The sequence below is a fragment of the Pygoscelis adeliae genome, unplaced genomic scaffold (assembly GCF_000699105.1).
Source record: "Pygoscelis adeliae isolate BGI_AS28 unplaced genomic scaffold, ASM69910v1 Scaffold358, whole genome shotgun sequence".
In the NCBI taxonomy this organism is placed as follows: domain Eukaryota; kingdom Metazoa; phylum Chordata; class Aves; order Sphenisciformes; family Spheniscidae; genus Pygoscelis; species Pygoscelis adeliae.
The window spans coordinates 1,428,937-1,444,427 of record NW_008825429.1 but is presented as its reverse complement, the minus strand read 5'-3'; the positions used below and the strand labels follow the sequence as shown (position 1 = coordinate 1,444,427).

At 40.6% G+C, this 15,491-nt stretch overlaps 1 protein-coding gene across 1 annotated transcript in view; it reads right to left on the bottom strand.

Annotated features, from left to right (window-relative positions):
- Nucleotides 1-15,491, bottom strand: part of DGCR2 (DiGeorge syndrome critical region gene 2) — a 54,028-nt gene that overhangs the window by 30,610 nt on the left and 7,927 nt on the right. The window lies entirely within an intron of this gene.

The window sequence follows — 15,491 nt, the reverse complement described above, 5'->3', positions numbered from 1 at the left end:
CTCTGCTAAGTACTCAAAATAGACATTTACAACAAGCATTATCCACAGGAAGGACTTCGTGACAGTTGAATAAAATACACACACACACCCCCTGCTTTAATTTCCAGCCAGCTTCATATGTTTCATAAAACAAACACCTTTTTGCCATTATAAAACGATCCAGGAAGCCCTTTCAGGTTTAATCATCTCATGTAATCTTTCCGCATAATTGAGAATGTTTTCCTTCTGGAGCCCAAGTGCTGGGAAGTCACAGTGCATCCTTCCTGCAGCAGATGCGCACTTGGTCAGCGTGCTGCCCTGGGCTTTACACTACCTGCAAACTGTATTTTCTGCTTCATTTTAAGTCTTTCAGACATGCATTTGGACTAGGTCACCTCCTACTTGCATTCAGACTGGAACTGAATTTCTTATTCATCTCCCCCTTTTTTATGTAAGAGATAAGGGATAATTAGTTACTCAAAATAATTGTTTTATTTGAACGAAAGGCAGTGAGGATCTATATCCAGTATCTGAGACTACTTTTCAACATATTAAATCTCATTTTAGAGCTTCCAATATCAAACCAAGACTGTAATAGGCACATGAGACAAAGTGTTGATTCAGTACAAGTTCACCTTGCTAGTTCAGTTTTCTGAATGAATTTGATGACTTGGCTTTGAAACAGCAAGCTTCAGATCAAATGAAGCTATTGTCTGTCCACATTAATTTTAAGTCAGATCAGCTACAGTTTGTCCCCCTGCAACCAGAAAGATTGCATGCTCCAACTAATTCAGCAGAAATGTAGTTGTACAGATCCAGCAGCAATTAATGTGGAATTGGGGTCTCAGTTGTCTGCCAATGAAGCTAGAACATCTACTAGTGTGTTTAATTTATTTTTTTATTATTAGAGTTTCTATTAGCTCTAATAGAAGACGTTTTCTGATATGCTGGGATTACACACATCTCCTCACAGGCAGAACAGCTAGTTTTAGCCCTGTGCTACCAAAAGCTGCCCTGTGAACAGAGCTGGGACCTTCACCTCCATACCGTAAGAAAAGCCTTGATTACTGACCAGAGTCACATCTCTGACCCACAAAGAGCTGTACCAGGTCACAGCACCACAGGGGTAAGAGAAGCAGCAGGGGTGGAAATAGCTCTCGTGAATGGGCAAAAACCAGCAAGCTATAAAAATTTCTGCCAAGTGACAGAAGGCAACTGCCCATGAACCTCAAAAAAGCACCTCTCTAGTCTACAAGCACTATTTACTCATCAAAACACTTCTGCGAAGATAAGCTGGTGGGTGAATGAGAATGCTTTGATACTGTCTTCACAGGATTATTTATCCTCCCTCAATTCAAGACGGAGATACAGAAGGAATTCAGCCCGAAAAAACGCTACATCCAATAAAAATGCCAGAGGCCCTGTCTCAGGTACGCACAATAGACATCTGCTGTAAAGCATTAGGTGAACACATCAAAGTTTTCAAAATCTAAATTTCAGCCTTATATTTCCAAGACACTGAAGTTGACCACTACAGGAACCAGTGGAAAAAGGAAGACTAGAAAGCCCAATCTCTTCTGAGGTAGAAACATATCCCTGACAGACAGAAGATTCCCCTTACTAATAAAACATGTGTTCCTAACTCTGATACATAAACCACTAGTGCTACAAAAAACTCAATGCCTTGTCAATTCACAGTTTAAGAGGTGGGTAAATGCACGAAACAATACAGATGAGCAGCCAGAGCTCTAAACTAAAGCCTCCAAAATATAAGTCTCAATTCAGGAGCATGCTTTGATACATAGAGCAAACTCAGTGAATGCAATCACTGATTATGAAAGTTTGGGTTCTGCTAGTTGCAATGATTTAATTTCTCTTTAATAAAAAGAGATTCACCAGTAGTAAATTCTGATACATTAAGATATTCTTTTGGTAACTAAGACTATGGATGCACGTTACGTTTTAGCATTTACATAGATAGTATAGATTTGAATCTATTTTAGCTTTTAAGAACAAACAATTAGTGTAGCAAATGAAAAGTGGCATTTCCTTGTATTGTCTGCTGAGCTTCATTTGTATGGAAATTGAAATTTGATTAAATGCACAAACCCAGCATTTAATGTTATTTCAATTATAAGCTATTACTCTGAAATGCATGTATTGGAAAAGATAAGCTTGAAGTACATGGTTTGGCTTTGTGCGTAAGCTTTTAACGAACAATGGCAGTTTTGTGTGTACCTCACGTGTACTTCGCTTATTTTGGTCATATTTCTCAAGACTGGATCTGGTAGATCCTCTGGCATCATTTTTATTTACAGACTGAAGGAAAACAGAAGACAAAAAAACTTCCTGCTTTCTCAGTGTAAGTCACTCATTGTCCCAAACCAGATGAACCAACCTGTAAGAAAATATTCTGTTCAGATTTCAAGAGGCAATTGCAGCTATCAAAAGCCGATTAAGCATTAACAAAAACTCTTAACTACAGGTGCTTAGGCCAGTAACTCTTCTTATTCAGATTTTAACTTGTCCAACAGGTCTTTCTTATATTTTATAATACTGAACTTACATACTTAAGACCTGTATGTACATGTTGCGCTATCATTTCATATTTTAACACATTTAAGTTTACTAAAATTGAAAATTGTTTTTTTCTTAAATCACCATTTCTATATATCCTGCCCCATGCTAAACTATACAAGCATGGTCAGATCCTAGCGTCTTCAGCCAGAAGCCTAACCCCCTAACTCCTTAGCTCCTGGAGATTTTACTCTGTATCAGTGCTCAATAAATGCCTGCAAACAAGCATCAGAAACAAAACAACAACAAAAGAAACACCACACCCTAACCATCAAACACACATGCAGCTCCATATCTAATATTTACGCTGAAGAGGAAGCACAGCTTAACCAATATTTCTCTAGACTCGTATTTACTGAAGTAACAGAAACTTTGAAATATTCTTAATATTCCAAATAATACCGCAATGCTTCTCTGATTTTAATCCTCAGAGACACGTGAAAAAAACTGTCCATAAGCTAGTCCTCTGCACTTGAAAAGCAGGTTTCATAACTTGGGTTTCTCTCGAGTCCACTGCTGAAGTTCACCGGAGCAGGTACCATACCTCACACAAAATTGCTGACAGCCTGCCAGCTTGTAAACAGCAGGGCAGTCCTGCCCAGCCCCTGCTCCTGGTGGCCAGAAGCCTGTTGCTGAACAAAGGGTTTTCAGTGACAGATAAGCTGACTACAAACTTGAGGATGTTCTGACACAGTCTTTGAACAGGTTTTCTTGTTTTTAACTTGTCTCTGAGGTATCACTGATCCCACGCAAAGGCTCTGCTCTCAGGCAAGTGAAGCCATACCTAAGCGGTATTTCCCCTCAGCTCCAGATCGCGGAGAAATTTTCGCTATCCATTCATCTCCCAGCAGGTTTCTTTATGTCACTTGGTGAATCTTACTTCCATTACATGTTTTTAGATTTATCCTTACCCCACCCACTGCTGCATTCAATGTAGCAGAGTGAGCACATACAGTACTTTATAACAAAGCCGCAGTAGGAGAAAAACAGACTATGATAACACCACCTTATTTTCAGAGAAGAAAACTATTTGTCAAGCTCACAAGTCACCATCAGACAATTATCCATTCCATAGATTAAGTTTATTGAAGTTCCGCAATAAAATTAGTTCTGTTTACTGTTCTTCAAATTAAAAGCCTACAGAAGAACACAGCGCTCTATTTTCACGTTCAGCTCCACATTAGATAAAATGCTCAGCCGTCCACCTGTGCTACTGAAAATGTGCCTAAGCATGATACTTGGGTCAGGTAGCTTTCGTTGGTCATGGCCTGAGTGAGCCCAGGAAACCAAAAGGGCCCTGTGCTATGTACAGAGCCAAACACAACCCATACCTATTCTCAAACTTAATTCCAGCTCCTGAAAATTAGAGATTCTAGAGTTATAATCCCATTTGGTAGGAACGCATCAGTTCAAAAAATAAATAGATATTGGAGTTGTTGGTATTTTCTGCAAGACCTCAGCATGCAGTTTCATGAAGTAATTAAAATTGTGACAGCACTCCAGCTGAAAACTGTAAATCCTTAATGAATAACTCTAATGAACATTCTGTATTACCTAGTGTTCTGTCATAGTAAGTTATGCTAGATGAACCCAACATCCATCAAAAGATTTTACAGTGTGGTAAGGAATGCTGGCAGTCTCCTTCCCCTCATCGGTATTATACCTACACTCTGCACGAGCTTGGAACTGACCCAGTTTCTCCTTGCTCACAAGTGTCATTCACTGCAATTCATTGTCTGCTATTTGTCTGGAGGGCAAACTCAAGGCCAGTAAGGGGAGAAAAAAAAAAAGAAAAATCAAAACAAAAAAAAGCTAAGGCAGTGCAAGAGACCTGGCATTCAGCCAAAGCAACAACATCAGAGCTTCTTGAATGGGAACCCTCGTTATGATTTCCTAAGACTTAGAAAATACAGACTTTGTGCTTTATGAATGTGGACGCTTATTCCTAAAACTGAAAAAAACATATTTCCCAATTCCCCAGTACTGCTAAAACCAAACAGAAAACAAAACTTGCTACTCGAACTAAGCCGAAAGAATACTGTGAATTAGGCAATGCAGCATTCCAGACTGAAAAAGTTTATTTTCATAGCAGTGAGGATACCAGCTAAGCAACAGGCTTGCATTTTTCCCCCTCCTAAGAAACTGTTGTATTATGATAGTAAGTAAATAGACAGAAGGGAAAAGCAAAATATAGCACTGACACAAAAAGCACTCAGTGCAAACAAAACCAAAGCCATGGGTACTCAAGAACCCTTTAATCAAAATTAAAGCCTACGGTTCCTCTACACTAACAACCTTGTTCAGGACTTCAGATGTTTTGTACAGTCTTAGGTGGGACTTAAGTGTTTTAGTACAACAGTGACAAGCAACCTAAACCTGTGCAGCACCAAATTTTTGACCCTTTCCCTAAAGAAAGCCCGAGCAGTAAGTGGCTCAGTGAAAGTGCCAATCACACCTCACAATTAAATTCACTAACCAATTTTAAGCAAGCTTAAGAAAGAAGTCAACACCAGAAAAATACAGTGTGCAGTGCAAGTTTTAGAAAGCCTAGAGCCAGCATAAGGGAAGGAAACGATGACCACCTTGAACTTCAGAGGGCAGGAAACCCTCACATGGTTTGCACTGTTCAGCAGTTGCCAGCCCACCAGCACATCTGCGTGTCGCGCTGTCACCACAGTGGGGTGGCTTCCCACCTGGCAGCATAGGGAAGTGGTGAGCTGGGGTAACCGAACCCTTGCACGAGACCCTGCAGGACTCCCAGCTTCCTCGTGCCACAGGACGTATTGTGGACAGACAGAAGGGACGTGGGGAAGACGCAGCCTTATTAAACCAGTGGTGTCAGGCAAGGGTGCTACAGCAGAGGAAGTATGGGGACATAGGAGACAAGCCCATTGGAGTCCAGGTTTCATTAAACCCCACTGCTTATGAAGCATGCTCATGGGTGCTAAGAAAATAGCACTATTCCTCACACAGAATTTAAATAGTCACTCACACAACATATTAATTCTCCCAACAAATGCAGCAACAGAGAAAAAGTTCATTAAGAATGACATCAGTAGTGAAATACTCAGCAAGTCATCAATTCTGTCCAGAAAAGAGCACCATCACAAACAGTACTTTCTCCCCTACAATCCATATATGCAGGTCGGGACAGATGGATTATCCCACATACACCACAAATACTTAAACTACATGGGTACCTCAGCTTAGCTACTTCCAGATTCCATCTTCAATCCTCTTCTCAAACCTTCACCTTCTCCTAAACACAGCTTTTATGACAAGATCCTCATACTCCATTGCATCTAAATACTCCAAAACATCATACTAATGTACACATACTGTTCTTGCTCATCTGCAGTTCTTCACAAAGCTGGGGTCATTCTGAACAAGGATAAAGCATCTGGTTCTCAGCTCTGTCTTCACAAGTTTTCAGCATTACCTGCACCTCTCTCTTCCCAGGAGGCATCTGTACTAGTCCTTCACCAGTACGATCTCCAGTACATTTCAGAGTCACCTCTGGGATGTTCAAAACTACACAGTGGTGCCAGCAACCCTAGAAGGACCAGTCCGGTAATCAGAAGTATTTGAATACCAGGAACATTTCTTTTTTTTCCCCATTTCTGACAGTCTCTGGAAAAGCTGCTTGTTGGAAAGCCTCTAAAAAGTAATCTAGAAAAACTACCGATAAAAGTAATCTAGAAAGTACTTCTACATCTTAAGCCATTACCCGGTAGCTGCCTACCTCAAAATTACCCCCCAAAAAAATCTAAGCATGTCAAATAGTTTCTCTCCTCTTCCAACCAACTGTATTCTCAGGATTAGAAAAGTACACATCCTATCAAGTCAGTTTGGACCAATACTTGTTCCTATGCAAAAGAGTTTTCACTTAAGAAGGATCACCAGGGAAAGAAGCTGTATTCCCTTTGACCAAATAAACTGTAGGTGTAAAAAAAAAAAAAAAAAGCAGCTAAAAACCAACAAATACTCTATAATAGAGATCAGAGTTTTCCATAAAGAAAAATTTAAATCCAAAGTTTTACACGAACTCTATTAATATTTTCTTTAGATCAGGTTTCAACAAGAAGAGAATTCAGATGAAACACGATAACAGCAATTCAAGAACTGTCAGAGCAATCAAGGCTAATTTGTAGCCACCATTAAATAGAAAGTAAGAATTGCCAGATTTCAGCAGTATTAGTTAGCAAGCCCATTTACTTTCAAAAAGAGAACACATGTTCCTACTTTGCAGGAAAACAAAAAATTTAATATCTTGTCTTTCTTATTTTTTTTCAGTACAGGATTCAACAGTATTTAAGCATATCCTTAAACTTTCAGCATGTGAGCAACCCAAACGAATCTAATGAAAATACACAATTTAATGCCAAGTATGTATTTAGAAGACATTGATGAATTAAAACACAAGGAACTGCAATAGTCTTTAATGCCAAACAGATGACAAAATCCTACCTATGAAATCAGATATTTTTAACCACTCCATTCTCCAAAAACTAATGCCATTTCTTAATTTCAAAACCAAATTAACATGGAAGAAGGTCTCTACAGGGCCCTAAGGAAGGTCATGGTCTTAAACAAGAATCTAACAATTCAGGGAGACAGGAAACCTGCACATGAGCACTATCCAAATGCAGGTCACACTAAAAAAAAAACTTCTGCTCCTGCTTCATTTTTTTCTTCACATCTTGTGCAAGACTTGATGAGCAAGCACCTAGAACACTTAAAAGCAAAAGTTAGACATACAGAAATATTCTGACCTCAAATACAGAAAACCCATTTCATCCTTTGCACAGTAGCTGGTGCAGTGGCTGTCGTGTACTGGAGCAAATGGCTCATACTTTGAATAGCATTCCCCTGCTCAACTGAAGCCTTTTTTTTTGGAATGCAGCCAATGTTAGTCACTGCTGCGTTTGTCCACACTGTACGAGATACTGTGCTTTCTTCTTCCATGGTAAAACAATACCTGAACAGAAATTTCATATATCAAACCCCTAAGTTTAACAGTTCTATCGGAAATCAGCAAATAAAAGTCCAACCCATTTATAAAAAGCCACTTAACCCTTTAAGAGTAGTTTTCTCATTCCCCACACCTTTTAACAGCTCAAGTACTGCCAGCGTTCTTCAGCTCTTCAACCAGCTTCCATTATGGACGTGTGTCAGGTACCATACCGTGAAACTTGATCTTTGCCATGTTTTAGCTGTCACATCAATAGAAAAATTACATTCAATTCCATTATTGCTCAGAAAGACACAGATGAGCACTCATATACTATAGCGTCCTTGGACAACTACTCTCCAATCTGCTTACTACCAGAACCAGGGGGGGAGGAAACGATGCCTCTGATTAAGTCTTTGCACTTGAATCTCACTCCTGCAAGATCCCCGATTTTTCAGAAAGATTTTTCCAAGATCTCATTAATAGAGTACGGTTATGTTACTGTATTTTAATCAGTAAAGAGTAACTTAAGCCTAACAAAAAATTTCACAAATTCAACAGAGAGAAAACACAAATGCAGTTTTGACCATCCCTAGATTAAAAGAAGTTGTAAGATGTTTTAGAAGTTTAGCATACACAAGGCAAAATGCTACCTGGACACAAACTCAAACCAAGCAGATGTTAGAAGCAGTATTATTTGTTTTCTTTTAAAGTGTATAAAAGAGGACATGTTACTTTTAAGTCAGAAGAAACCTTTTTATTTAAATTGCTAAAGAAATATTAGCTCAGATGAAACATATAGATACTGAAGGATAACACTAACTCAGTTTTATGTAAAATTCTTCTCACTCATGCAAAGGCAATGCTTGGCACCTACCCTTGTATCACCCCATCTATCTTCCCACAGAGATCTGAGGGCAGAGCTGGGCTGGGAGAGCCACAGTCCAGGCTGGAGCTGACCTCCCTCCATACAGATCTAAGGGCTGCGCTCACCCACTTCAAACCTCAGCTACTGTGGTATTGCCCACTCTGCAATGCGGATTTGAGTGTCAAAACACAAACCGATGGAGGCTTCAGCGTTTCAAAGTGACATCTGAAGCTCCCTCAAGAAAACACAGCTGCAGCCAGCCCAGAACACCCAGCATCGTTCTACCCAGAAACAGCACTTAATCCCATTTTTCTATTAGCTTTGGTTCCCAAATAATTCCACTGGGTACCCCAAGTAACTGGTCTCAAAGTGGGAAAGGTATGAGGAAGCACAGCAGAGGAGGTATATGAAAGAGAAGACAACACAGGAAAAATGTTACACAAATGAAAATATGACAAAGAAACATCAGTAAGTTAAAGGACAAAAAGAGCAGGGAATGTCCCAAGAGCAGCCACCAAAAGCTAATTCTACATTTCCACCCACCGAGCTGGCTGACAATTGTCAAGCACTAATCAGAACAGAAGCTAAATATAATGGTCAGATCAATTTTAATTAACTAAGAAGTTGAATGTTATTTTGTTTAGCTATAGTTAATGAGGCAACTATAAATTTCCATTAAACTTAAAATTGTATTTCTAAATAATCTAAGTGGTAGGCATCAAACACTAATAACAACTTCCTTAGGAGTTCCATATAGCAAATACCATTAAAATGCTGTTCATCAAACCCAGAATTAGCAGGCTGATCCTTTAATACAAAGACAAAATTAAAAGTTTCACAAGAAACCACAAGATGCCAGAGGATTTCACAGTTTGGGGGATGCAGATTAAAGGTTAATCCCGAACCCACGTTTTCAAGCAACTCGGTTGCTAGAGTTCTGCTACAGCTAATCAATGACTTCAACAAACGATCTGTGATTTCTCCTTGACTCAACAGGTTCTCTACAAAACCACCACTGGAAGTACAATGCAAAGGTGTGAGCCTGCCATGCAAAGATCTTGAATGGTACATAAACCCTTCCAGACAATGGAAAGCCAGGAAGGAACAGGCACTGCCAGGCACCCACCGCACTTATTGCTGCTGAAAAACTGGTGGGTCCTGGCACCTGAACGGTCTTGGGAAACTGTCAATATGTTCTTTAAAACTGTAGCGTAAGAGGGACACGCGCACACCACTGTATTTAGACAGGAATAATAAGCTGCAACTGCAGAACAAGCAGCAGACTGGCAGCCAGACTTACCAAAAGAATCTGGTGTTTGGAGTCTCTATCACAGGAAATCATGAAAAACGTGCTAGACAAATATCCTTCAGGAATTGCCTAGGTTTACCAGATTTTGTTTTGGGACAGGAAGATGGATGACCCAATCTCTTAGTATCCCTTCTAGCCATAACTTTCTATGAGTCTACACAGAACAAAAAATTAGCAAGCCTTTTCCCATCACAGGTTAGCTCTTGAGATCACACAGGCAAAGATCAGCAGAGCCTCTCAACAAACCTGCCATTAGCCGTGATCTGTTTCTCTTCTATCTCAGGGACTTCCTTGTTCAGACTATCAGTGCAAGAACACCTCACACACTTATTTCATTTTAAAATACAAAACAAACTCAAGCACCCATGTTAAGCCCTGAAGGGCAGGAGTGGCGATGCCACTGAGCTGGTTCCAGGTTCTGCTCTGGCCGTGCTTCAGGTACCAGAAGATCAGTTTGGGGTATGCAGGCTCTGCGCGGTGCAACGCATGCGAGCGCAACAGGAAGTTCTGCTAATCACAAAAGAAGTTATTGATATGCATCCCATAGGATGAAATGAGACCTTATAAAAGTTGCAAGAAATCACCACGTAAAAACCCAGAGACCAAGGCATTACTCAAAGATGGACTGTAGCGGTAGTTACTACTCTTGCATTACAATTCAACATCAAAATCAGCCCTAACAAAGCTAATTCCAGGGGATGGAACAATTCATTGAAGTCTTGGCTGGTTTTCTGACATTCACTGGGGGATTTTACACCTTTCATACTTAGTATCTAAAATTCTTCTCTCTTCAAGCTAGCTGTGCCTTTCACCTAACTACTGAGAAAGAAGCAGCACTTCCACAGCTGCCTCCTCCCGCTACAGAGAGAGGCTGCAGCAGTCCTCTCTTCTCCATCACTTCTGCTGTTCTGGCCTAATCGTCCTTTATTCCCAAACCTACCATGGGGACACAGAAGTTGCATGTTTGCAAACCCCCAAGTTCCCCTTCCATTTTATTACTTCTCAGAACCAGAGCAATGCACGCAAACAGCCCTCTGCCTGCTGACTCCTTTCTTCTCCTTTACTTTGTAGCCATGGCTAGTAGCAAACCCACACGCATCTCAGAAATTTTGCCTTATAATTAACATTGGGAATTACCAGTCTTAAAGTATCAGACCTGCTAATAAGGTCTGATACCTTCTGCCTTGTCTCTCTGCTACGCTGAGAGCAGCTGCAAGAAAGCCTTTTCAAATCCATCAGCCTCGCTTCACATCAGGTAACAAGAGCAAACAGCAGAACACAGGAACCGAACACCAGGAAAAGAGCACACTAATACGTAACAGCAGGAAGAAAACAAACCCTAAAACCAGTAGATTAAGAAGTAAGGGGATGAGGGGGGAACATAAGACTGGAAGATAAGCCGGCCCTACTTTCAGCAAAACTAACAGGAGGTGTGATAAAAACCCTTCTGCCCCTCACACCTAGAAGCCCTCACTTAGGAATTCAGCTAAATACAAAGACAGGGACTGTAGTTAGCAATGACATGGAACCGAATAAATATTACTCACCACAGCTCTCGCTAAGGTAGAGACAGTGAATAAAAAGCAAAATAAGGGCTTCTATTCACCTACGAACCAACTCCCTTTAGAGCAGAGGAATGCTGGGCCCAGGTCACATTTTATGACTGATGTATTTGGGTCTCCAATGGAATTAACCAATATAACTCAACTAGCCAAAACCAGACACATTCAGTCACAGCACACAAGTGCATCACCTTGAAACGATGTTGATTGTGGGTTTGTTTAGACTTCTACTCTGAGCAGCTCTGCCTTGCATTTAAGACCTACAACTTTTGACTAAGTGACAAGAAAGGGTTGGCAATTTAAACGCACTTGCCAATTGTATTGTGTCAAGATACCAACACCCCACCAGTAAGAGCATAACCGCCAGCTGCGTACAAGCAAGCACCAAAGCGTATGAAAAATTCAAACTTTAAAGTTGTGGAGCTTTTTAATTAGACCACTTGCGCTGGCAAGTCTTTCTAAGCATTGCCGATGAGGGAAGTTGTGCAAAATTTTTAAAAACAGAGCTTCAGTAATAAAATTGCTTCCTCTAGCTAGTTTTGAAGTGGAGGAAAAAAGCTGCAAGAATGAAAACTCAATTGGCTTTTCGCTGCCTGGCAAATGCTCTAATAAGAAAGCCCGCTGACCTACATTCACAAGGCTCTGTACTAAACCACTAACAAAATCCAATATAAAGCCTGACCATGTTTAAGTGTTTTCCATTAGCAAGCAGCAGTATCTTGTTAGAGAAATATGAAAACATGTCTTTAGTGATGATGATCTTAATTAATCCTCTAAAAACTATTCTGAAACATGTCATCCTGATCATTCCAGACTGTTTAAGCTCCCAATGTTACATAAAGACACCAAAACCTTTGCTTTTCGATTGTGCGATGAGATGCTAACAGAAACAGGAGCTTCTTACATATTCTCAAACTGTGCAGCAAAACTGAATTCATAACAATTTACATCTCTGATGCTCTTTTGACAACCGACAGAAATGTACTAGTGTTCAGAAACTCGGTCTAAATCCAAGCTAGCACCAGTACAGTTTATTGTGACTCGGTTAACACACCACTGAAATATTTCTTCACATAAAGACAACAGCTTTCAGCCAGCTAGTCAGATAACCTGAAGCAGATGTTTTAAGTTGTCCCGGAAAACACATTATTAAGCCAAACCCTACTGCGGTAAATATCCCCCAAAACAAGTGTCTGAACACCAGATATAATCAATTCAGTAAGTGTTTAAAGGAAATATTAAGTTAGTCCTTCACTGTACACCCATATAGTTGGAAAAGTCCAATACATTCAGCAGTTTCCAAACACATAATGAGTAACACAACTCAAGGAGAAATGCCCTACTTTAAAAAAAATAACTCTTTCAACAATGCATTATAAAGCAGGCAACTAGTCAAAACCAGCAGCTTATGGTCAAAACAGTCAGAATGGGAAAGAGGGAAACACTGGGACAGAAAAAAATCCAAGCAGAGATTCTCAAAGGCACAAAATTACCATTAAAAGTTCACAGGCTCAGAAAATTCTAACTGCCCACGGTACCTTCAGGAACCCAAGTCTCCACAGCTAGGGCTGATGTCATGGTATGTTGGATGTACCTGACGCTGTTAGTGATGGCAGTAGCATAAAACAGACTCATGTAACCAAGATGGAAAAATCAGGAAAAAAAGGAAATTTTAATTAATTTCTCTCCTAATTTACTAAAACCCATCTCACCCTAAATGCAGAAAAAATAGGTCCATGTAAAACCACTGCCTGAAAAGATACTACAGTTGAGGAGGCTTAAAAGAAGGTTTTATTTATCTGAAGAGCACAGCAAGAACATGGATACAAAGCTAGTGTCAAATTAACATGGAAGTACAAAGAGGTGCCTGATTCGCTGGGACTGAATTGTGAAGGGACTACACATTCATCTCAGAGTACATAAAACCTCCCATCACTCTGCAGCACTCATTTGATAGCTCCAAGTACAGATTTAAGCTAAGCAAGCTGCAGGCATCCTTTCTAAACCAGTAAGACAGTTGCTACAATACACAGGTTTAAAGAAGCAAAAAGAAAAACAAATACCACTAGGAAAATAAATTCTAATTCCAATTACTCTTTCTGAGGAAATCCATGTACATCCCCAAAAAAGACAAGGGAGACTTCTTCACCGGTGATTAAAATGACAAATTTGGTTCTGTACATCCTCTGTACTTGCATGAACCAGATTTTCCCTATTTGCATCTTTTGCTTCAGGATCAACCCATACACTATTTAATCTACTAAATGGGTGATCTATTTGAGACAGTAGATTCAAGATATTAAATGAAGCAAGCTAAAAAGCAAACAACATTGGCAAAAAGATGTGAGGCTACCCTGAAGTGATGGGCTGTCTTATGAGGAGGAAGGAGAGGCATCACCATGGACAGCTCAACCACCACACTCACCCGGAGCCTCCAAGTAAACAGGATGGATGAGCATATTCCAAATGGAATTCAGAAATTCCTCATGCAGCAAGGAATTCCAGCTGCAATACTACATCCAGTTGGATTAGTTCACATTAAGGTTCAGGAATACATATGGTTCGAGCAGAATTCAAGGAATGCATATGGAGTTGCCATAGAGGAATCCTAATGCTACAGGTTTCAAAGCCAGTGGTGTATAACCTGAGCGGACGAGAGTTAGGGTTTGTTCACAAGAAGGATGCTTCTGCCAGTGTGGCTACAGCACCACAAATCTCTAAAGTAGATACATTAGAGCACCAGTGAAAAAAATTCATTTCCCTTAAAGAAGCAAACCTCAGTGAAAAACTTGCCTTCATCCATCAAGCATCAGCTGCTGACACAGATTTGGTATCAAACTGGAGCGACAAATGTTCTGATACAATATGGAAAATGACAGTTTCTAATTTCTAGGAGGCTACAATGCTCAACACCAACAGAGTTCGGGTCAAATCTGCCCACCTGTAAAAGTACACAGGCAGCTATGAATCTCTGCTGAAACTTTTCAACCAGCAATTCCACCGTCTGTAGCACTTAGTGCCAGCTACAAAGGAAGTTGCTTGAAATCAGTTTTACATAGTATCTTCTCCCACATAAAAGCCCATAGCTGTAATAATACTAGGTTAGCAACTCCATGTTGGGTTTTTTTTTGCTACCTAAGAGCATATCATAAGCGCTATATACACACTGCACTGCTAAAAAAACAAGCTAAAACAAAACAAGGCACACGCGGAGCAGTTTCAACATCTAAGTTAGTTATTTCAATAAGACTGCCTATGACCCAATTGTGCTTCAGCTGTACTGGGAACTGCTTAAACGCAGTTCACTAATACTGTTACATTTTATTAGTCTGGGTCATAAAAGTTATTTTGAAAAGAGAGAACAAGGAGATTTCAAAGTTACAATAACAGCACCATCGTTCTTACTCTCCTATTTACAAAGGAGCGAGTATCACCCAGGAGCAGTTGCACTGAGTGATGGGAGGACGGTTTCCAAACCTGCAAAGCCACTCCAGGCAGCCTCACGCTTTGGCTATTGATGCTCTTTGGCAAGAGCAGCCCGAGATACGCGAGGGCTCTGCCAAGCTCCAAGTGAGTTCAACACCCAAAAAGAAACTCCAACTGTGCAACATAGCTAGAAAACCAGGAGTTTTCAACCAGCAACAACCAACTATTTCTTGAAAATTAATCATCTTAACATTTTAAAGCACTGTGCCTAGCAGCTACCATACAAACTCCATCACTAAATTATTTCCCTAAAAGAACAAAAACAGAACTAGAAAGATGACATGCGAACTGAGATGCAACAGGGGTTGTTTTTTTTTTTCTTTTTGGCATGATCATGTGGCGCTTTGAAAGTGAGGTTTTTGTCTTGTTTTGCTGGCACCCAAGGCCCGCAACATAAAAGCGGGCAAGGAAGAAGCACCTGAAAACTTAGTCATGCTGCCACATTTCCACTGTTAACTGTAGGGTTATGTAGTTTTCTACCTAAGCTTTCAAAGTTTAAATGAATTTTTTTTACCCTAACTCGCAGCCCTCTCAAGTCCCTGCCAGCCAGCACGGGGGACCGACGTTTCCCCCCACGACTCGGCCAGGTCACATCTCTTTCTAAAAGTGTACCTAAGCGGCAGAGACGACGCCGGCAGAGCCCTAACCGACCCCCGAACCCGGGACCGGCTTTGGGCCACGGCGACCCCAGAGCTGGGCTCCTCCCGGCGCCCCGTCCCCGGCAGGTGGGAACGGCACCGGCGCCCCTCCGCACCCGCC